The 24,248-nt window shown below is 41.6% G+C and overlaps 1 long non-coding RNA gene across 8 annotated transcripts in view; it reads left to right on the top strand.

The window, feature by feature from the left end:
* The window catches only part of LOC102735790 (uncharacterized), a 52,644-nt gene extending 29,746 nt beyond the window's left edge, over positions 1–22,898 (top strand). For 7 of the 8 annotated variants that reach the window (XR_014145687.1, XR_014145685.1, XR_014145686.1 and 4 more), the window contains 2 exons: positions 3,377–3,554; positions 17,468–17,482. This is a non-coding gene — a long non-coding RNA (uncharacterized LOC102735790). Of the gene's footprint in view, positions 1–3,376; positions 3,555–17,467; positions 17,540–22,883 lie in introns of those variants that run through there. The other variant, XR_014145681.1, reaches the window with a different exon arrangement.
* Positions 22,899–24,248: the final 1,350 nt, after the last annotated feature.

Here is a 24,248-nt window from a genome sequence, read left to right as displayed (position 1 = left end):
TTACCGGCAACGAGTCCGTTTTTAGGGAGAATACGTAAAACGAGTATGTTTCCAACAGTCTCCGGACTTCACTTTCAGCCAGCCCCCTCTGGTCCCCTGCCCACCCCGCCACTGCCACGGAGCCACGTGGCTCCGGCTCACATTTCACTTCTCCACGTGGATGATGAGTTTCCACACCAAGCTCACAGCGGCAAGGCTCTGCCGCTCTCCGTTCCGACTGCTACCTGTCCACGTGCACGTTCAAAAAAGGAAGGCCTTCACCCTGAGAAGTCGTTTGGACTGGAAACTACCTAAGAAGTTGCTCAAGTTCCTTTCAATTTCTCAGGAAAGCAAATTTGCACATTAGAAACAGATCACAACACCTAAGCATTGAATTTTGCGGGAATAAATCAGATAACTTCAAAGGATGTTCGCCCTAGGGCTCACGGTGCATCTCCCACTTTTCCACAAACCAGGAAGACCTGTGGTCAATCACCCTTCCTGAATTCTTGTCCCTGTCAGGCTTCAGTGTGGCACATCGCCGAGCCCCGTGAGCTCCAGCTAAGGAATGTATAACATGATCTGCTTCCCTTGGGATTAGCCTTTATTTATCCATCCAATATTTAATAGCCCCCCAACTGTGTTAGATGCTGGAAATACAAAGATCACTAAGGTATCACTAAGACTGCCTCCGAAGTCCTTAGTAAAGAGAGACAGACATGTAATAAATGCCACAGTAGGTCTTGCTGCTATGACAGATGTATGTCTGGGAAGCAGAGGGGACACGGAGGAGGAGGTGCTCCCAGGCAGAGGAAACTGTGGGAATAAAGCAGTCATGGTCAAAGAACCGGTGTAGGAAGGCAGAATCGGAAGAGCAAGGCAGATCACGTGGCCAGTTAAAACCCTATACATGGAGCAGGTGCGATAAAGGATAGGTCCAGGTAGAGGATGCTGCAGAACGGCGCTTGGCTGGTGATCTAGGAAGATGCCAATGGAGTGTAACAGTCTCTACAAGACTTGGCCTCCAGACCACGTCTATAGTTCCCAGATAGGCATTCAACGAATTTAATGTTTGAGAGGAATTCCAGAATGTGTACAGCTGGGAGCTGCCTAGCAGATGGGATGCTTGGGCAGCTACTCCCCCTATCACCGTTGGTCCATGGAGCTAAATTCATGAGCATGTTTAATCTCTGTCTTAGCTACGAAAAAAACAGGTCTAACAACATGGATGCATTTACTGTCTGGTGCTGGGTTTAACTGTTTAAGCCTGTTACTGAGTGAGGATTAAAAATGCATGTCTTACTATATGTTGCTGCCTACAGTTAAATTGGGGTGACAATTCCCTTGGAGTAAGCATGGGGGATTTTCATGAGCACCAGATCATTTCACCAACCTCTCATTTCCAGTTTCCTGACACTACATTTCCTCTAAATTACATTATCATCTCTCTCTTGTTTTTCTCTCTCACTCTCTTTTGTTTTCTTTAGTGATGGCTCCGTACCTCAACCTTCTCATCTGTGCAACGGGGGTAACAATAGTGCCTATTGCAAAGAATTGTGAAAACTAAATGAAAAAAAAAAATCCAAGTAAAGTTCTTAGCACATGTTCATTTCATAACTGTTAAATATCATCGTCATTATCGTCCATGCTCATTGTAGAAAATTTGAAAAAGACAGAAAAATAAAAGAGAAAACTGTAACAATCAAACAAATCTCACTACCTGGGGATAATCATTATTAACATTTTGCTATTTTCTTCCCAGTATTTTTGGCTAAAGAATGTTGGATCATACTGAATGTATAGTTTGATACCCCCCACCGCCATTTTAGCAAGTATTTTTGCAAAGGTTTGGTACTTAATTTGAAATGATACTTCAGCTATTATTAGCTAAGTAAAACTTTTTTAAATTAGGTTTTTCATTTTAATTCCAGGAGAGTTAACATACAGTGTTATATTAGTTTCAGGTGTACAGTATAGTGATTTGACAATTCTATACCTCACCCGGTGCTCATCACAAGTGCACTCCTTCATCCCCATCCCCTATTTCCCCCATCCCCCACCCACCTCCCCTCTGGTAGCCAGCAGTTTGTTCTCTATAGTTCAGAGTCTGTTTCTTGGTTTGTCTCTCTCTCTCTTTTACCCGCCTATGATCGTTTGTTTTATTTCTTAAATTCCTCATATGAGTGAAATCATATGGTATTTGTCTTTCTCTGATTGACTTATTTCACTTAGCATTATACTCTCTAGCTCCATCCATGGCATTGTAAATGGCAAGATTTCATTTCTTTTTATGGCTGAATGATATTCCATTGTACATACATACCACATCTTCTTTATCCACTCATCTATCAGTGGGCACTGGCTGCTTCCGTAATTTCTCTCTTCGTTTTAGATGAGATCACATGGCTTCTCCCTGGGAACACCACCTCTCAGATACCCTCATCTTTCTAACTTCTTACTCTGGAATCACCTACCCGGATCCTTCACCTAAATCTCTGAGTGCTTCTAGAGAATATGAAGATCTGTTTTGGGGTGAATCTCAAGCACTGTTCAATAGGGTAGCATTGCTAATGTGTCGTCCACAAAGCAGCAAAACAGCCCATCTTCGTGTATGACAGTCACTGCCCATTGCCTCCCTAAAGCCATTTGCCCTTCTTCCAACGTGTTCAGATGGTGGAGAGAGATCTCTTGATCACAGGAAGAGTAGTCCCTACCTAGGCTTAAGGATGAATCAGAATAGGTCATGGAAATCTCCTCCCCTTGGCCATTGATCCTTCTAAGTTTGGGCATCTGACCCAGTTCTCACCAATGGGCTATAAAGGCAAATTTGGAGACTTCCCAAGACAAGGCTTTGTGATGGAGGGGCCTCTGCTAGTTTGCCAGGGTTGCCGTAACAAAAGACCACAAACTGGGGGCTCTCAAACAACATACATGATCCCCTCACAGTTCTGGAGGTTATACGTCTGACATCAAGGTGTTGCTCCCTCCCAAGGCTCTACAGAAGAATCCTTTGCCTTTCTTTGGCTCTGATGGTTGCCCTCAGTCCCTGATAATCCTCGGTTTGCCAACTGTATCACTCCAACTTCTGCCCCAGCCTTCACGTGGCCATCTTCACGTGGCCATCTTCCCTCCGTGTCTCCTCTGTGTCTTCTCATGGGGGTCTACTCTCTCTATCTGTCTGTTTTCTCTTCTTAGAAGGATACCTGTTATTGGATTAGAGCCGACCCTAAGTCAGTCTGACCTCATCTTAACTAATCACATTTGCAAAGACTATTTCCAAATACGGTCCCATTTATAGGTACCTGGGTTTAGGACTTCATCATCCCTTTCTGGGGGACAAAATCCCACCTCCAGCAAGGCCTTTTGCACTTTTCCTTTTGTCTTCCTGGAAGTACAGAGACCATCGAGTGGATATGAGGTTACAAGCACAAGATAAAGAAGACAGTGGAAAGAAGACCTGAGTTAAGAGGAGGAGTCTGATAGCATCACAGCACAGCTGAACTGCTGCTGGCAACCACCAACCATTAGACCTCTTGATATAAGAAAATGACCCAAGCTATTTGAGCCACTGCCAGGTTTGTTGTTGTTGTTGTTTTGTTTGTTTGTTTGTCATTTGTAGCCAAAAACATCCTAATGGAGAGACCAAAATTCCACTAGTTTATAATAACAAAATGAGAAAAATAAGGTAATAACATTTTCATAGATCTAGATTCATTAAATTTAAAGGCTATTCTTTATTCTAAAATTATGTTCCTTTTACTTTTTGTCATTAAAACATCCTTTCTTTTATGAAATGGTGGTGATTATAGATTGTCATTTTTTTTTTTAGCACTCGGCAAAGAAAGGAAGGAGGGAGAGAGGGAGAAAGAAGGAGAGGAAGAGATTTTAGGTTATTCTTCCTCTAATTTTCAAAAATTTTTATTTTTGCTTGTGAAATCCTAAAGTCTATGACAAGAAGAACGTTGGCTGAACTTGCCTTAAAGGCCTAGAATCAATGATGTGCTGGAGCCTTGGTACTGGCTTGGGGGAGCAGATGGTTACATTTCTAGGAGGTGGCTTGATGTCACTTTGGTAGCTTGCAATCCAACATGGCGGGAGTATTTACATCATGGAAATCTGCAAATAATGAATCAAGCCCCCCCCCCCCTGTTGTTTACTGGCATACACCTACCTCTTGCAAGTGCCTAGGAGGTTGGGGATTTCTCTGGAAAGCTAGCAGGTCCTGTTTTCTAGGGTAAGGTAAGCTATCAAAAGCTAGATCGGAGGACTGTAATTGGTGTGTGTTCAGTTCCCTTGACAGGTGTTTCCCATAAGTGCAGGCCGATTTAGGTTTAGATCTGTGACATGGGCTGGGCCACTATTGTGACCTCCATTTTGTGGGTCCCCAACATACAGATTAACTTTATCACAGGAAACACAAGCACATTGTTATCTTAGATTCCTTGAAAGATTTATGCCAATTTCCTTAAGGCTCTTTTCTCTAAGACATTAAGGCAAAATACATTTAGGAATTCTACCCCCAGACAGAGCAGAGGTAGTTCAGAAATTTCCTATGTGCATTCCGCCCACCTCTTTAGCCATACAGAATCTAAGACATGAACACTTACCTGACATTAGAGTCTCTGAATTGTAGGTACTTCAGTTTTCCCTGATTGACAAAAGTTCACTCTCTAATTGGGTATTTAACATTCCCAGGATATCAGATATGTTATTTAATCAAAATGTTAATTTTCCTTATGTCATCTATGTTTTCCAAGTGGTATAATGAATAAAAACCATCTTTCAATCGTTACCAGAAAAAAGGGGACCACACCCACAAAGCCATTTTAATATAGCTTTTAGCTTTCAGGCAGACCTGAACCCCATCCATCTCAATAAGACATTCTATTACATTTACAATCTTTGGGGTGATGAGAATTGAATTCTTGTTTGTTTATATGTCCTCATTTATTTTTATCTTATGGACAGCTGGCTATTTCTGCTCTTAAGGCTATACGGCATAGCAACAAGGGTCTGGGGGTTTTAGAGCCAACTTGGGTTCACATCCTAGTTCTTCCATTATTAGCTGTGTGGCCTTGTGCAAGTTAGGAAAGTCTCAGTTTTCCTCAACCATTCAATGGGAATAATAGCAATAATCTCTGCCTCCTGAGTTATTGGAAGGCTTCAAAAAGATAATACATGTCAAGCACTCAACGTAGTATCATTATGAGTTTCGCTTTCTCAGCATTTTGGTCTATTGCTTGCAGGGCCCACTGCAAAGCATGCTTTGAATTCCTCTAGGTGCTCTCTGTTACCTGGCCAACTCAGAGCAATATGTTCGGTTCTAGCATCTCCTCACCAGGAGGCCTCCCAAGCTTTCAGCCATTTCAGCTGCTCTTTTATGAACTAGCTTCCAGCTTCACTGGTTCTTTTCAGTTTTCAGATTTCTAACTGAGCTCAGCCCTCTGCAAAATGTTGGCTTAGAGATACAGAACCATTTGTGACTTGAAAGTTACATCAAACTGTTCTTTGAAAAGGTTTGTGAAGACCTCAGCCTTTCTGTTATCAGTGGGAGTGGACTATTATTAGCCCCCAGTTCTGCACTCATCTTGGATTCAGTTCTGATTTTGGAGGTGGAGGAGAAATTACAGGATGTTCCTTGACAGGACTAAGATTGCAGAAGGGTTGTGATGGTTGATAATGATGTTCTGTCCTCTGTTCAGCACTGAAAACAATGGAGTTTTTTTACTTAAAAAAATTTATTTTTCCAGTAAAGGAGATAGCTTAGACTGAGGGAGCAAAAATAGTTCTAGATTTAAAAGAAGTCAGAGATTCAGCGTTCTTTCTACTATCCATGGTTTTTCTCTCTCGTTGTCCATAATTAAGAGAAATACAATGGAGAATACCTTCACTAGCCAGGGCCCAACTCTGTGAAACTATATTTAAATAGATTAGAAGTATATATTTCAGGAAAAAGCATCATATAACATTAGGCTAGTTGACTTCTATGATTAATAAAAAATCAAGTACAAGGATATACCCTAGTATAACTTAAATCAGCCCAGCCTCTTATTCCTTATCCCTAGAACATTGTACTAGCAGTTGATCTCCATGGAGGTGATTTTTGTCTGTTTTGTTCTCTGTTATACCCTTAGCCTCTAGAAGAGTACTTGGCACATAGTAGGCATTCAGTAAATATTTGTCAAATTGACTGATGAATGAATGAATGGTACTGGAAAAATGAGAAGTGTGAGTTCAGAATTACGGAGCAGAGACATTGTAAGGTCTGTAATCATCAACACAATTTCAGTTATGTGGAAAGGAACTGGGCCTCTTAAAACAGAACAGTTGACTTATAAAATATTTAGAAAGATGCTGACAAAGTACTGACTTTTTTTTAAAAAAAGGATGATGAACCAGAAATATTCTTTCATCAGAATGGTCCACTAATTTCAATTAACTGAGGCTTTAAGTGTAAGAATAAAAGTGCTGACTCTGAGGTTATGAATTATTGTAATCAGTGCAAACCTTGCCTTTGATAATAAAACCTTATGGACATTTCTCCCTCAGCGAGCATTGCCAGATGTTCTGATGAACTTTGATAGTCCTTTCTTTCATCTTTGAGAAGAGGTCACCCCAATTTAAACTCCATATTAATTTTCTTGCTCTTAACTGAGACTAAGTAACATTGGCACAGAAGGTCCTGCACGAACCTTTCAGAGATGTAGAAGATCAGAAGCAGAGAGCAGAAGATGGAGATTAGTTGTTAGGGTCTAAATTGTGGTTGTGCCTCTACGGTAGGTAAGTGGGCACTTCATAAAGCAAATTATGGCAGTGCTGCCATTTGTGATTTGTATCATCTAGATACAAATTTGTATCTTTAATCCTTCTTTACTTTTCAAAATTAAAAATGATAGGCAATTGCTTTGCGGGCTTTTGTAAACATTTTGTGAAAAATGGAATGCATTTTTATATCATTCAGCATGAAGAGATTCAATGTTACACCAAATTCATCACACAGGTAGATTTGAGGTGCCTTCCCTCTTTTCTATTTTTTTTTTCTTCTCTTTATTTTTTGAGATGATGGCAAGAACTATAATGGGATATTTGACTGTTGCCTTTCTAATATTTGGACGTGTAAACCCAGCGTTATCTGGCCTCACCAGCTTATGAAATTTCCTGTGGCACCACTCCATTTTCTCAAAGAGTAACTTAGTATCTCCCCCCACCCCCTACCAACTCATTCCTATTTATTTTGGGGACGCCCCAAAGAGGTGCTTCACATTTGCTCACAGACCTGTCAGACAGTTACCACATGGCGTCCACCATGTCTTTCTGCTGGCTGCCATTTGACTAACCTACCACTGCCAGCCTCCACTGTCTGGGGTAAGGATGTCAGTATTCATGCCAAAGGTGCCATATTCCTGGGTGTAAGTGTGGTGCTGGGTTTAGTGCAGAGGAGGGGAGAAAGGCCATTTCTCTAAATCCCTGCTACACTGGCTTACATGGGTCCTTAAGCAGACCTGATTACATTCAGGGTCCTTTGTATTCCTTCAGCTTCTGTCCTTTATCTTACCAATTCTCTCATGGAAATAATTCTGTCAGGATCTGGCACTCATTCCTTGGCCAGAGTCTCAAACGTTCTTTTGGAAACATTCCCTGAGTTTCCAGTTGCCACCCCCTACCCCCTGAGGCTGGGCTAGGAAGCATCATGTGCGGCAAAGATGCCACAGTCCTCATCTGTGCCCTCCCCTTTGGCACTCCTGCTCCAGCCAGACTCAGTCATGGAGCAGAAGCCCCACATGCGCAGGAGAATTTAATGTGAGAGTGATGGGAATGCAGTGAGGAGACAGAGCGAGTGTGCCCATGAGCAGTCAGCTGGCCACAGGCTCTCCCACAGAAGGAGACCTTTTCCTCCTGTTTCTGCAGTGATGAAACAAAATCTAACACCCTTGGGCTCTGCACACAATATAATTTCCTTCAGAGCATCATTTAGGTGGGCACCGCCAGTGCCCAGGGCCCAGTCATCCCTTTGTTGAATATAAAGGTTTTCTGTGGAAATTTTTCTTAGGGACACAGAGTTTCTTCACATGCTCCCAGATGAATATTTGTTTTTGTTAGGTGTCTTATACCTGGTAGCAGCCCTTTTCCTCTCCCCCAGAGCCATGAAGAACATGGAGTCTAAGCCTCTTGCCCCTGCTCAGAGGCTTCTCTGAGTTCATGGCGGATGCTCCATCTGGGACCGCTTAGCCTGCGCCCAGGGGATGCTCTCTTACTTGTCTTCTCTCCTCCATTTCCTTCTCTACTCAGCATCAACTGTATCTTCTTGCTATCCCAATAAGAACGGCTTTGACTTCTCTTTAAGTTTTCCTGATTTTAGCTAGTTTGAAACCCAGATGCTTTTTAAGAAGAAAAAGTACTGAGCGATAATATTATTTTAAAAACCATCGGCCTGGACACACCAATATTAAGAGGAGCAAACAGATAGATTTCCGAACTCCCAAATGGGATTTCTATGTATTAGAAATGTCTGACCTGACATTTAAAGATTATTATGATATTCTGGATAATGACCAAATAAAATTAATTATGAGGTTTGGTTCCTTTGGAAAAAAGCCTTGAACTAATTTAATTCATGGATATAAGGATACTGTGCAAGTTAATATTGATTTACTAACTCAAATGATATGAAAGCTCCAGAATGAATAAATACTTTTACATTGAACTTGGTTTTGTTGCCCAGATACTATGGGCACTTGGCCACTTTGCTTCGAGGATAATATAATGTGAAAACATTTTTTTAAAAAGAAAAAAGAAAGAAAGAAAAGGAAAATTAAATTTCTAAGATCAGTTTTCTGAGATAAAACCAGTACCACATGGTAACTGTAAATATTCTACTCAACTAGCAATTAAATTTTTCCATAATTTGTGACTCAACACCCTCTACTAAACATGAAGATACAGAATAGGAGAAATTTGAGCAGGGATGTTAAAGGGATATTGTGAAATAATTGTAAGTATTATAGTATCTAGTTACATAAAATTACCTAGATTTATATATAAAGTATAAAAATGTATATAGTTAGAAGTGTTATAAGTAACAATAAGTGTCTTTAGGCTTACTAGGTACCAGATACTCTGCCAGAACTTTACTTACAGTATCTCATTTAATCTATGCATTAGGTAGCTGTAATTCCCATTTTACAGATGAGGAAACTAATGCTCAGCAATACTGAGTAACTTGCCCAAGTTAATGACAAGTTAGTGGCAGGCCCAGGATTTGAACCTGCACATGTCTGACCCCAGAGATTATGCACCTAACCGATATTATATGAGACAGGCAGGACAGCAAGCCACTTAAAAAAAAAAAAGGATTTAATCTCAGGTGTGCGAAGTATATATAAATTATTTTTCTTTTCTTTTTTTTAAAGATTTATTTATTTGAGAGAGAGAGAGAGCAAGCAAGCGAGAGAGAACATGGGTGGGGGAGAGGGGCAGAGGGAGAGGGAGAAGCAGACTCCCCGCCGAGCAGAGAGCCCCATGTGGGGCTCGATCCCAGGACCCTGGGATCATGACCTGAGCCGAAGGCAGATGCTTAACCGACGGAGCCACACAGGCGCCCCTATAAATTATTTTTCTATCTCCTTACAAAATTGTTACATTCATACAAATTAGTTAAGGCTCTGAAAAAGTAAATGCTGGAAAAGAGGAGGAGCTGAGAGCAACTGGGTCTGATGTATGGCAAGACCAGTGGGTGGAGGATGCCGATGAGCAACCTTCCAGAACGCAGAGGAAGTGGAAGTCTGAGGGAGTTCAGAATCAGTGCAAGAGGGTGAAGAGGGCAGAAAGATGCTACTACATGATGGTCACACACGAGATCCGGGGAGAGTGGGGTTTCAAGAGATGAGAGGGCACAAGGAGCATCCAAAGCAGAAGGGTGTGCCAAGGAAGCCTGAGATGGCTGCTCCTGTCCCTGCACCCATATTTTCTAAGGGTTCCCCATGTCAGGAGCCAGTCCCAGAAGAATCAGTCTAGGCTGCTGGTGTTGCGGGGGGAACAGGCAGTTTGAGCCCACAGCTGAGGCACAAGGAGGATCCACAGCATCTGTGCATGAGAACATCCCGGCTGAAGCCTGCAATTAGAAGGCACCGGGTAGATGAAGTACCAGAAGTAGGATGTTCGGTGCACTTTGTTCTTTGACTTCCCGATATTCCCTGCTCTTAACAGAGCTCTACTAGATTATGCACACATGTCTCCCAAGGGCAAACATCAGCTCACAGAGACAGTTCCGCCTGAGCCCAGAAAGAAAATATTTTCCTAGCTACATTGTAAATTACAGGGCCCCCTCTCACTCCCTGAACTCAGTGAGTCACAAATTATTCAGAGTCATGTACATACCATGGGTTAAGCCTCATCTTTTCCCACCTTGTGGAACATGCTCTAATTGCCAATTCTCCCCTTAGAATGTAGTGCTGGAAACTCATGTGTCATCCCACCTGTGGCTTGGCCAGCAGCGTGCAACGAGTGTGCTACTTCCCTGAACTGCACCTCAGGCTTTGGGTACTTGTCATTTAAATTGCCTTTGTATTGCAAACCGCCACATCATACCTGTATTGAGTGTGTGGCATTGAAAACTGCCAGATCTTTTTCACTTAGACAGGAGCTGTCAAACCAGATATCCATCCTAGACTTATGAAAGCCCAGTTACAAATACATTTTACACAGGTCTTTGCCTGTATTCCTATTAATTTCTGGTTTCAGCGGCCTAACATTCCAAATTGCTGAGATCAGGTTGAATTCCAGCCAGTTGATTACATCATCGACACCAACAGTGCCAAACTCATCATGCTCCGTGATACCTGCAGATAAGATAAACTGCCTTCTATGTCTTCAGTACATTCAACAATTTTCAACCAAAGTCAACAAGTATTTATTGAACTCATATTGAATTAGTCACTCTTCTAGATGCAAGGATGATCGGGAGGTATTTATGATGTGTGGATAAACTAGACAGAGTCCGCAAGGGGCTGGTGATGCATGGGGGAAATGGGCATGAATATGGCCACGTGGGATACCATAGGAGTCAAGTCTTATGAAAGCACAGAAAATTCAGCTACTTACTGAATTGCTTTAGTAGTCATCTCAGTTTCTTATATACGTAATGTTCACTAAACCTCTCTGTTTTCAAATTTCCAACTGGTTGGCGTGGTGTCAGTTCAACCGGAAGCTAGGTCTGCCTAGAGCAACTAGACCAACTGATTGGGGACTTTGTACCACATGGGTGAATTGCGGCAGAACGGGTGAATTTGATTTGATTAAGAATGTTGATGGCCAGGACCCAGACATTAGAAATATACAAATATCTCATCTTACCAGCACTTTCTGTGACTTTAAGACAACAATAATGTGAGAGAAAGACAGTGCACAAGACAGAGTCACCTCACGTGCTGCTCTTGTAGAATGCAAAGATAACTAGGAAGCAATAGGGAACAAAGGGGCCTCCCTCTGCAAGGATGAGCATAATAATGGCGGGGTGTCCACTAACCACTTGACAATCTCAGTAATAGTTCAGATGCGCCACATCTCTGCATTTTGTAGCCAGCCACCATGTCCGATGACACAATTATTGGTAGCTGAGGCTCAAATAATTATTTGGGTGGTTGACTAATTATTCCTTTCTGTTGCCTTCCTCCTAGAGGGAGAAGGAGAGAGAGGAGGAGGAGGAAATCTTCCTGCCCACGGTTTTTACTAGGTTGCCAGATTGACATCTGTGTGCCTGGTTCACATTTACTAATCCGAGTCTTAGCAAGAACAGGAGATTACTTACTCAGGTGTGGGGGTTCTTGGTATTTGACACTGAAAACAATGATTCAAACCCGGGTATAATTGGGTAGGACTGAAAACATTCTTTCATAGCCTCTAGCCCCCATTCAGAGCCTTCTTTTCTCTCTTGACACCCTTTGTCCTAGGAGAGCCTTATGCAGTGGGGGTTGTCCAAGGGCGCTGGTCCTGAGGCAGGCACCTGATTATGCCTTCTCCAGGTAGGACCCCAGGCTCAGACCTCTCCTTGAGCCTGGGTTGTGTGTAAGGTTCGTGCTCTCTCAGCGAGGCACACCAGGGCCGGCAGCCCAAAGATTGTCAGTAGACAATCTGTTTGTTTTGCTCTTTATTTCCTTCCCTCCCTCTCATTGTTCCTTCCTAAATCCTTCAAGTGTTTTATTACTAAAGCTCAAAAGTCAGTTCTTAGCCAAAGTGAGTATGAAATAAGACTCTTGAAAGACATACTACAGATGAAATAAACTATTAACAGAGAATCAATGAAGCCAGTGGACTCAGGAAGTGAAAAAATGGTGTTGGAACAGTTGGACATTCATATGCAAAAAAGAAAAAGAGAGCGAGAACATCGACAGTACCTTGAACCATATGTAAAAAGGAACTCAAAATGTCTCAGAGACCTAAGTGTATAATGCAGAACTGTAAAAGTTCTAGAATAAAACACAGGAAAGATTCTTTGTGATTGGGTTAGTCAGAGATTTCTTAGATATAGCACAAAAGCACAAACTATAAAATAGACAATAATAAATTAGACTTTATCACAACTGAAAGCTTCTCCTTGAAAGACACTTAAGAAAATAAAGACTAACTGCAGAACGAGAGAAAATGTTTGCAGAACACATATCTAATCAAAGACTGGTAGCTAGATTAGATTAAAAAACTTTGAAAACTCAGCAATAAGGAAACAAACAACCCAGGGGAAAAAAAATGGAAAAAAGATTTGAAGACCCTTCAACGAAGGTGATATATAGACAGTAAATGATCACATGAAAAGATGCTCCACGTTGTTATTGATCAAGGAAATGCAAATTAAAACCATAACGAGCATGGCTAAAACATAATGAAACTGGTAATACCAAGCACCGAGAACCCAAAACTCCTACACTTTGGGTAGAAATATAAAATGGTACAGTACTTTGAAAAACAGTTTGGCAGTTTCTTATAACGTTAAACATACACTTACTTTATGACTCAGCATTCCTCCATCCATTTAACTTGGATCATTGAAAATCATATTCACACAAAAACGTGTTTCCTAATGTTACAGCAGCTCTATCCAAAATTGCCAGAAGCTGCAAACAACCCAGGTTTCCTTAGCGGTGAATGGATAAACTGTGGTCCATCCATACAATGGAATACTACTCAGCCATGAAAAGAAATGAACACTAATACAGGCAATGGCTTGGATGAATCTCAACTACATTGTGCCAAGCAAAAAAAGTCAGACTCAAAAGGGTACATATTATATGAGTCTATTTATACAGTATTTTGGAAAAGGCAAAACTACAGTGACTGACAACAGATTAGCGACTACCAAGGCTGGGGGATGGGGAAGGGAACTGACGACAAGAAGGCACAGGGGAAGTTTTGGGGTGGCAGAAATGTTTGTATCTTTCTTGGGATGGTAGTTACATGAGTATAGACCTACATAAAAATTCATCAAGCTGAACATTGCAATTTGGACATTTAACTGAAGGCAAACTGTTTCTCCATTAAAGTACTTAAAAAATGAAGGTGAAACAAAAACATTTTTCAGATAAATGGAAATTAAGGGAATTCATTGCCAGAAGACCTGCACTAAGAAATGCTACCAGATAGGAACTTGGATCTTCAGGAAGGAAACTAGTGCTTTGGAAAGAGTAGATATAATATAATGGTATATGTTTATTCAGTTTTCCCTTCATATATCTTCAGGTGGAGGCAGGTAGAATACAGAACACCTACATTATGGAGAGGGATGGTGGGGGGAGGGGACTTGTTAAGAAACAAAGAGAAAGTCACCAAATCAATTAGGGAGTCCTAGCTCCTGAAAATTTAGTTCTGACTTGATGCCGTGGTGCAGAGTGAATTCAAACTGGGACTTCACAATGCCAAACAACCTGATGAATAAAACAAATTTGAGCCAGTTATTCCCAAACATTGCACAACAGGCATTTGATATTCACAGCTTGCTGTTAACAGTTATTAAAAAATATTCGTTAGGTAATTATAACCTCAACTTTTAATTCTAGTCTTCTAAGAATTATTCTAACAAAGCTAGATTCGCAAATGGAGACCCATTATGGGTAGGAAATGCCAAAGTCATGGGCCAAGATTTAAATTGAGGTCAACCTAATTTCAAATTCCGCTGATCTACCCACACAGCACTGGTTTTACCCCCAGACTGTGTTCTCCCATATACAAAATGAAGATGATAATAATACCTATCTCAGGGGGTTGTTCTGAGGATCAAATGAGAAAATGTCTGCAAGTACGTGGGATATAATGAGAACTCAATGAGGGGAGTGTGTCCACACACACAAAAAATTATCTCTAGTTAATACATCTTATAGCCATCCAAGACTTCAGAGAGAAGGAGTGTGTAGAACCCCCGCTTCTGTGGATCACTGAACTCTCTTATCACCAGAGACACCATCTTAATCCCAACAGCCTCCCAAACAACCATGCCTTTAGGTAATCACGGACTTTTTAAAGGTGCAACAGAAATATTCTCCTTGTAACCCACTAAATTAAATATTGAAACAAGGAGTGAATGTCAAATAATCCTCAGCCTGTCTCCAGGAGCTTTGAATTAGCAATGGTTACCCTTGAAGCTTACTCCAGCCACATTTTTGGACCCAAATCTGTTCTAAAGCCAAGGGCTGTCTGATAGTATTTTGGATTAAATTTGGATTAAAGGACTTAATTGGATTCCCCTAACATTAATTGAGTTTGTCTTGTTTGCTGGGCATCATGCTAGACACTTTCACACATATATTTATTTTAATTTGTTTCAATAAGAATACTCTTTAATGCATCTGCCACATTTCCTGCAGATGGTTTCCTCAGTGTTTCAAAACATATGAAAAACCTGAGAAGTATTTGTGAGGTTCTTATGATCATTTTTCTAAGACCTGAAATCGTTCTTTTTAGATGAATAATATTTAAACAACTGATAAAAAATAGTGTCTCTTATTTGGGCATTATATTTTTCTTCTAGTATCTGAGAGATTAACCACATGCATCCTAAAATTAGTAACTGTGAATCTTCTTTAGCAGGATGGCTCAAATACCATTTAAAATCATGGACATTTTTTCCCTCCCCTCCCCCCACCCCATGTTCAAGGGGAAGAAAAATGTATGTGTTTGTGTACAAAGCTAAAAAAACAATATATAATTCTGAACTTCCCAAAGGGTACTGTAAGCTATGTATTAGCTTTGGGGGAACTCTATTTACAACTCTTCTGATGGCTAGTTTCTTTCTTCTACTATGATTTGCCATAATTTAAATCATCCAATTGGGTGCTTGATGTGTCGATCCGTGCGATTTGCTCTGTCTTTTATGTGTGACCCAGAGTCACACATGCAAAGGAAATCTTAAAGATCTCTTACTTCACTTTCTTAGTTCCTCTTCCTCTTCTATCATCCCGTCTTCCCCACTAGCTCTTTCAACAACTAGTGTCCCCCAAAACGGCCCCAACAAACACACAAGTACAGTTTGGTACCTTCCCAGTCTTGTCTGTTTCAAACCGATTTCCTCTTGACACCTCCTCAACCTCATTCCCCGCAGCAACATTTCTGTTTCCTCTGGGGTCTCAGGAGACCATGTCTTTCTTCCTCAATACCACCGGAAGAGGAAAGAGAGTTGATGATATGTCATTCTTTATCTTTTACAGACATGATCTTTTAGCAAGAGCTCTGGAAGAAGGTATTGTTATCTCCACGAGGGTCAGAGAATTTAAGCAATTTTCCCAAGTTCACAAAGCCAGCAAATGAAGGACCAAGATTTATACTCAGGTCTTCATGACTTCCCTTGCTGTCTACCACACCCAGGATCAAACTCAATCTAGCACTTATAGATTTCCTTGATCGGGATCCAATTTTATCCAACCAGTTTTATATTAGCCCCAAATTTCATCCAAGCTAACTACCATATGACCTTCCTTAAGGTAGGATGTACCTACTGACCTGGAATACTTTTCCCTTCTCCTGTCCTAGGTTTGTACATTCATCTGTTTGCTCATCTTCTAGAGGATCCTTCTGACTCCTCCAGCTCCAGTTTTTCTCCCCCTAAACATTTGAAGAGTTTGGAAGTTGATGTCCTTTGTCCCTCCTCCACCACAACAATCCAACTGCTTTTCCCCTGGAGATGAGTGGGTCCTACAGCTAGTAGGCAAGCTGAACCTGGAGGATGGGAGCATGGCCTTGGTCTGAGCTGGGCTGGTTGGAGAAATCTGGCAGCTGGCATAGGACTTCTGCCCTCTAGACTGAATCAGAGCCTGGAGACTGCTGCAAAGAGCCTTAGGACTAGTATCAAATGACCTAGAGGACCTTTGAAGGGAGGGAAATGGCACTAGCTCATGTAGGTGCTCTTGGGATGCCTACTGGTCTCCTTGGGTTTTTAGGAGAGCTGAATAAATGAGCTGAGTCTGTTCCATCCTGGGGCTGAAAGGCCAGTGGCGTTTGCAGCCAAGGACACCATCAGGATGGAGATAGCTTCCTTTTGGTGCTCTGTTTAAAAGATTTATTATTTGAAAAAGTCACCAGGACCAGATGGATTCAGAACAAAGTTCTAGCTAATCTTTAAAAATAAACAAATAAACCAGGTGATCCAAATGTAACATATTTTTTCAGAAAAAAGAAAAAGAAACCTTTAGTATCCTCTCACATCATTGTCTTCATTATCTTTCCTCTCTTTAATGTTCATCTTCCCCTCTAGCTCACCCAACACTGCCTCATCCCCCAACCCCAATACACATACACATTTAACTGCTTTCACAGACTTGCTGGTTTCAAATGATTTCTCCTTGCCCCCTCCCTAACCACTTTCCTTTATCAAAAATTCTGTGTCCCCTGGCAACTGGTCAGGCTGAGTTTTAGGAGACCCAACTTCCTCTGCTCAGATCAAACAGACAGTTTTGCCCCTGGGGGGCTCCCTTGAGCTGGAAGGCCCTCTCTCTTCCTTGGAGAGTGCTGCCTCCCTCTTGTGGGCTCTGCTACTGCTGGTGGAGAGAGAACCTTACAGAACACCATGCAGATTCCTGTCTCGATTAAGATGTCTCTGATTGCCAGTAACAGAATATGAACCCCAAATGTCATAAACAATAAGTGCCTTCTCTTATATTACTCTTAGTTGATGCAGGCTGGAGGGGTGGTTGATTCAGGGGCTCAACAATATATATTTTTAAAAAAAATTTTTTTTTAAAGATTTTATTTATTTATTTGAGAGAGAGAATGAGAGACAGAGAGCACGAAAGGGCAGAGGGTCAGAGGGAGAAGCAGACCCCCTGCTGAGCAGGGAGCCCGATGCGGGACTCGATCCTGGGACTCCAGGATCATGACCTGAGCCGAAGGCAGTCACTTAACCACCTGAGCCACCCAGGCGCCCGGGGCTCAACAAAATTATCTGGAATCCAGCTTCCTTCTATTTCTGCCCTCTATTTATGGCACTAATTTCATCCTTGTCCATGTTCAGGATGCAGAGACAACTGGCTCTTTCCCCAGACAACTCCAGCAAACCCCACCTGACATCTCAGCCCAATCACAGGTAAGTGGCGTGGTTGGCTTTGATGAATCATCTGAGGAGTGACTGTTAGAAACCATCTACAATGTCCACTGGAGTTCCACCTCATGTCCCCGGTTGGCCAGTGAGGAAATCCAGCACAAACACTCCTGGAATGCCCACCAGCAATAAAACTCATCACCAACAGAAAAATTAACCCTTTGGATAAGGGTGATGTTCTTAAGTTTGACTGTAGTTCATCTTGACTAGTTACTTGTTTGTCAAAAGACTTCCCTCTTGTATTCTTTCATTTTATGGGAGGAATGATTGAGATGAGCAGAACATTATTTTAAATCCTCTTCTTAGAATGGATTGTAAATCACCTGTTTTCATAACTCTGGCCAGTTGCCATTTTACTGTGGTTAATTTGTAGACTACTGCTATTGAAATGTTTTTGAGGTGACCTGAAAGTTTCTACATATCCATATTTTAATGGATTATTTTAATTTGAGTTTTCAGTGGGATGTGTTTAAAAAAAAAAAAAGCTGGACACTAGTTAAAGCCAGTAAAAACAGACTTTTTTTGAGTAACTACTGCAGTAGAGAAAAAGCTTGAATGTAGAACCGAGCTCAACGCTGACCTGTGTAGAGGTGTGGAGACTGAGTGGGAGTCAGAGAAGTGGAAAATTACAAAAAGCAGGTTGGCGGGGGGGTGGGTGGGGTGGGTGGGTAGGTCAACGTGATTAGGCCATGTGGGTTTGTTGACTGGTGGAAGCAGGGCTTCTCCTGTCTCACAGAGACTGGGGAATAGGGGTCCTGTCTTCAGGTGTTGGCTGGAACAAACAGTAAATTATTTTGTCAACTTTAAGTTTTCCCAGGTAGGAACATAATGGGGGCTGGGTTGTCCCACAGATGTGGCTTTGACTTGTTAGAAGCCTTACTAGTGTTTGTTTAAGATCTGTGTGTGTGTGTGTGTGTTAGGGGGGAGGCTGGAAGAAATTGTTTACGATGACAGTAAAGGATGGTTTTCAGATGTAACCTAAAGAAATTGTGCTACGCTGTTACCATAGGATTTCTCTTTGTCACTAAGTTTATAATTTTGTTTACTAATAAAAAGTCAAATTAATACTACACATTGAGCTTTTTGAGTGGAGGACCAATCAAATATTATGCCTCAGTAGTCCCTGAAGGGATTGTTAAGTAGCAGCATAATCTATATATAAAGCAACAAAGGATAGTCCTGAATCAGCTATCTGGAACTTTTTTTTTTTTTTAAAGAAGCAAGGTTTTATGGGGGCATAACTCAAATAAGTCAGCTTTGCCCACCAACTTTAAGTGGTGCTAGAAAATCAAGGAGTTAGTCATATAAGCTTATAAATAGGCACTCAAACAAGTACATACAGGATGGAAATTTTTAACCTCATAAATCCTTTCATTGTAGAAAAATTATTGAAACAACTAGCAATAAATGATCTATGTTCTCTCTGGAGTTGTTAAAAGAAGATGTGTCAGATTAGTTATCAGAATATTTTCCCAATACACATACAACTCTTTCTTTTCTTAACTGCTTTCACAGACTTGCTGTGAAAATGTGAAAACCTTCATAAAGCTGACAAAGATGAAAAGGACTTCTAGAAAAAATTGCCCATCGTTCATTCATTATTGGTTGTAAAATTGTTTTATCTTTGCAATCACAAGAAACATTATATGGGATAATATGCTATAGGGAAATGGAGTAAATGTTTCACTAAGTCAGATATTCCCCTGGTGAGGTTGGTTCTATACTGTATGCTGAAGGTCCAACAGGAAAAAAAAAAAGAAAAGTCATCTAATTACAGATCACATTTGGGCTTAGGTGATGCCAACAGATCTGGGTGAAAATTGAACAAAACAATTCTAGTTAGGAATTTGCAAACCAATAGTCCAATATTTAGTAGACATCAGGAAATATATGTTAGGTGAAGTTTTCAAAATGTGTATTTTGGCCACATGTAAATAAAATATCTTAGATATTGAGTAATATTTACATTTCAACCAGTTGTATCACTCCTGTATTATTAGCATCTTTTTCAAAGAGAAGATAAAAGGAAAGAATCTCAGATTGTTCAGTTACAAAGAAGCCACATTATTAACATCATCCTTTTTCACTATTTCTCACTATTACCCAGAAGCATTTAATTGGAATATCCTGGCACTAAATCTCTCCCCAAAGAAACAGCTGAGACCAAAGAAAGAAGCAAGAATGTTCTCTGAAGAACCGCTGAAACTCCTGTAATCAGAGCCAGAAGGTTTAGAGCTGTTATGGCAGCAGAAACACCCTGAGCCCCAAATCAAGTTTACTTAATCCCATTTAACACAGGATTTAAATAATCTTATCTAGTTTCTATGCCAAAGGTTAAAAGGGTTTTACTCAGTGCTAGTTTCCTGGGGTAGAATTTGAAAGCCTGCTTAAAGAAACACGGGACCCCACTTTGGAATCTTGTTCCTTTTTGTCCTCAGTCCTAATTTTAGGACTCTGTCTATCTCCAGTTGACTCCATTGTATAATTATTTACAACTCTATTTCCTCTTTCAGGGTAGGTCCTTCATATGTTCTGTTACTATTTGTATTCCTTTCTCCTTCAAAATCTTTCCAAAAACCGCATACCCTGTAGGCATCCAGTGAATGCTTGTTAAACACAATGAATCAAAAATAGAGAATTAGAAGAGTCGATGTTCTGTTGGAAGCAGTCAGAAGTCACATATGGTGGTTACAATGCAGGAAGAAACTAAAATCAAAGAAGAAAAGCCCAACCATCCGGGGCCATTCAATGTAAGGACAAAGAGCTTCACACACCTCATTAGCCCCTGGGAACTGCAAGGAGATTCAGAGGGATGAGTACTTGATGCTCCAAATGACCACACTGAGTCATCAGAAGGTCTAAATGAGGGTCTGTGTGATCAATTTACAGAAGGAGGGGGAAAATGAGATATTATTTTTTGTCTACCAAATTGGCAAAGATTTTTTTATCTGTAAAGATATTATTTTAACCTCATTTTATCTTTAATTTTATTTTTATCTTTTATTTTATCTATTATTTTATCTTTATTTTATCTATTATTTTATCTTTAAAGATAAAGCCAGTGCCCATAAGGGCACAGTGATATGGATATGCTTATAAACTGCTGGAAGGCACAACCAGTTCATGAAAAACATTTTACGAGCAATGCCATATGTTTGCGAAGACACATGACGCAAGGATGTTCACTGCGGTACTGACACTATGAAACATTGTTCATCAATAAAGAACTAGTCAACAAATGTTTTGAAAATAAAATTAGAATATGTCAATGTAATATAAATGTATACATGTGCCTTAAAAAGAATGCATGCGTGTATGAACGGATGTACACTAACATATTAACAGTGGATGGTAGGATCACAGATGGTTTGCATTTTGTTTGTTGCCATGCTGTGTTTTCACAATTTTCACCAATATATGCGAATTAATTTAATCAGCAGAAACAAGAAAGGATTTTCTTTGTGTGTGTTCAAGGGTAAGCTGTAGCTATCTGAAAAATTCCTTTATGTAGAGAAAGCCATCCTTGGCCATCCTGTGTTAGACTTTTAGGAAATTCACACTATGTTAGGTCCCGAATAATCAAAAAATAAAAGACATTGTCCCTACCCTCATGGGGCTTACATGGAGGAGACAAGTTTTTACTCTACTGATTATTGAAATTTCCCTTGTGCTAGGCATTTTGTTTAGATTACCTCATGTAACCCCCACAATTATTCTGCGATGTAAACATTAATATTATTCTCCCTTCACATAGAGGGAGGCTGAGGCTTAGAGAGGTCAAGTGACTTGGCCAACATCACAACTTGTAAGGAGCGAAGGAGAGCTTCAAACACAGCCACGCCCGCTCTAGACGCCTTTCACCAAGACTGTCTCAAACAATTATACTCAAGGTGATGTGTGCCAAGATGGAGGTAAATCCAGAGTGTTCTTGGAGCACCTGGGGCGCGTTTCTAACCCAGAGTGTGTGGAGGAAGGGATGGGGAAAGCTACCTGGAGGACGTGCTACCTTCACAGAATAGAACATGAATGGGAGTTGGGGCCAGGACAGGTGCAAAAGGGTGTTCCGGGCAGAGGAAGCCATGCGTATCTGTGCTCAGAGGCCCAAGGGATGGCGGCCCATGAGGCTGGAGCAGAGCGTGTGGCTGGGGCCAGCGGGGAGAGGGGCCACGACAACCCAGACAGCTAGGCTGAGGCTTCCTTACAAAGGGGCAGATTTGCTTCACCCAAGAGTACTGCACAAAATGCAAGTCTTTCTTTCAGGGTTGCACTCATGGGTAAGAAAAAGGGTTAAGCAGGCTTCAAAAAGCCCATCCCTGCTTGACTGATTAGTGCCATGGCAACCCAGCAGCAGCTAACACTTGTCAAGGCCTCTTCTTTGGCTACAATAATAAACAGTGATAAAACATTACCTCAAGGCTTTATATTTTTGCCATCAGTTAAAATTCTGTGTGGTGAAGACTTCTTCAAATCTCAGCTAAAAGAGAGAGAGAGGGAGGGAGGGAGAAAGGCATATTTTAAATAATGCACTAGAACTACTTTAGGCATACGCGTTAAGAATTCAAAGGCTTTAACCTCTCAGCCTCTTGAAAAGGCCAAAAGCCTGATGGAGGCAGAGTTCTGCAAGGGCTTCCTCCGTAGGAATAAAGACTTGACAGGAGGTAAACAATGACGCTGCACTCTGTAGCTTCCAGAAGCATCAGCCCCATTATGTCGCTAGTAATGGCTGCCGCGCGCGGGGCGAACGCCACCCCCTCGCCCCTCCTTTCACTTTTAGCTCGAGCTTAAAGAGAGGAGCGCCGTCTCACAATTATTGCTGTGTGACAACTGCGTGGCGGGTGGGACTTGTTTCTAAAACAGATCCGCAAATATTTAGATTCGGTGCCCTTCTCACAGCCGCTCTCCAGCCGCGCGGCTTCTCCAGCGTGACAGTTCTTCAGAGGAACCGAAGGCTTGCTCTCCGTGCGGAGACGAGCCTGGGCTGGGTTGCAATCTGGATGCCCCCCTTCTCCTGGCAGCTTCCCCTTCACCCCTCAGGCTCCTGCTTTGTAAAATGGGACTCAGCCCCCTCCAGTCTAGAGGATGAACATAAATGGGGCAGGGACAGGTTGGTGTTTAAAAAGTCCTAGCTGTTATTCTTTATTCAGGGACCCGAACTCTCAGGCTAAGTCAGAAAATGAAACCCTGAAGTGGCCTGCATCCCTGGTGCCATATGTCATTCATCCTGAGCCACACCACGGTTTTCCGTGCTGTAACATCCCCGAAATTGGGATGTGTCTTAAAATAGGCAATGTGTCAGAGTTAATTGGCAACGATTTTTCTTTCTTACTAGATCAGAAAATAATGGAGCATCTCACAGTGGGCGAAATCTTACATTGGACGAAAGAGGGTAGTTAGTCCCTTCCAGCATATGGAGCATTTTGGTTTGGTTACCGGCCAACAGATAAACGAAAGAGCCAAACACTACTCCTGTTCAGTAAATCTCTGGCAGCAAAGATAAGATTCACGGCAAGTACTCAGCTCGTCTTCCTGAGCTGTTGCAACCTGGCAACACATCTGTTCCGAAGAAAAGACACGTCGAAGTCATCCATCTACTCAGTCTCCTATGTGATCTGTACCATCTGCTGCCACCTTTCCCTGTCTCCTCCACTGTCCTCCCCACCGCACGTGCTGCTCTAAGGGGAAACAAAACAAAAGAGACTTCGAGATTTTCAGAGTCGTTTCTAAAATGGAACCAGGAATATAATGAATGTAATTTTCTGGGCTTGTAGAAACATGTTGATCATAGCGGCAAGGCTTACTGCTGGGGGAGAAAGTAGGAAGATGCTCATGCAAACTCACCCACAGAGACACGCACGCACGCATGCACGCACTTGCTCTTGTAAGAAAGAGAACCAGATTATGGAGCAGGTTAGGAGGCACGTGCTTGGGGAACCAACCTATCAGGGGGCTAAAATGTCATTGGCATGAACTAGAACCATGATGCCAGCTAACTCCGGTTTTTGTAAACAGCTTTCTCTACCTGGTGGCGGGCTGAAAGAAACAAAGGTGGGTATTCTTCCTGCCAAACGAGACACTGACTTCTAGGAGAAATAGTTAAAAACACACAAACAAACGAAACGAAACTCCCTCCAGGTGCTAAACCTGTCTCAAGTGAGTATTTTTGGGGTGCTTACTGGCAAGTCATGTAGTGCGGTTCCGGGACTGTACACCGATCCTAAACTCTCATGCCTAAATTAGTACTTGTAGTTAGCAGGTTCAAACGACTGTCAAAAACTGTCAAGGATGTGAGATTTTGCTCTCCTTGCATGCTAACAAGTGTGTCAGCCACAGTTTCACTGGAGGCTAGGAGGGGACAGGTTTCCAGGTCAGATAGTTTGGAAGAAAGAGAGCACCTTGCCTACAAGAGGTGCGGAAATGCCAGAGACCCTGGAGAATTGTCTCCCAGCGACAGCCTAGTAATGTGACCCTAGTGGAATACAGTATAGTATGCCCACCCCACTAAACAAACTTATCAAACAGTGTATTGAAACAAACATACTGAAACATATACCAAAAGAATATCAAAGTCAAGAATGGATTATTAGACTGTGTAGGATGTTCATATGGTCCAGGTCTTGCCTATAAAGCAATGCAGGGTTCATTTTCTCATGGGAATGAACTCGAATAAAAAGATCAACTCATAGAGAAGGAAACA

This window comes from Leptonychotes weddellii, chromosome 5 (assembly GCF_054177405.1).
Source record: "Leptonychotes weddellii isolate Sample4059 chromosome 5, ASM5417740v2, whole genome shotgun sequence".
In the NCBI taxonomy this organism is placed as follows: Eukaryota; Metazoa; Chordata; class Mammalia; order Carnivora; family Phocidae; genus Leptonychotes; species Leptonychotes weddellii.
The sequence above is the reverse complement of the archived record's forward strand: the minus strand, read 5'-3'. Positions and strand labels throughout refer to the sequence as shown.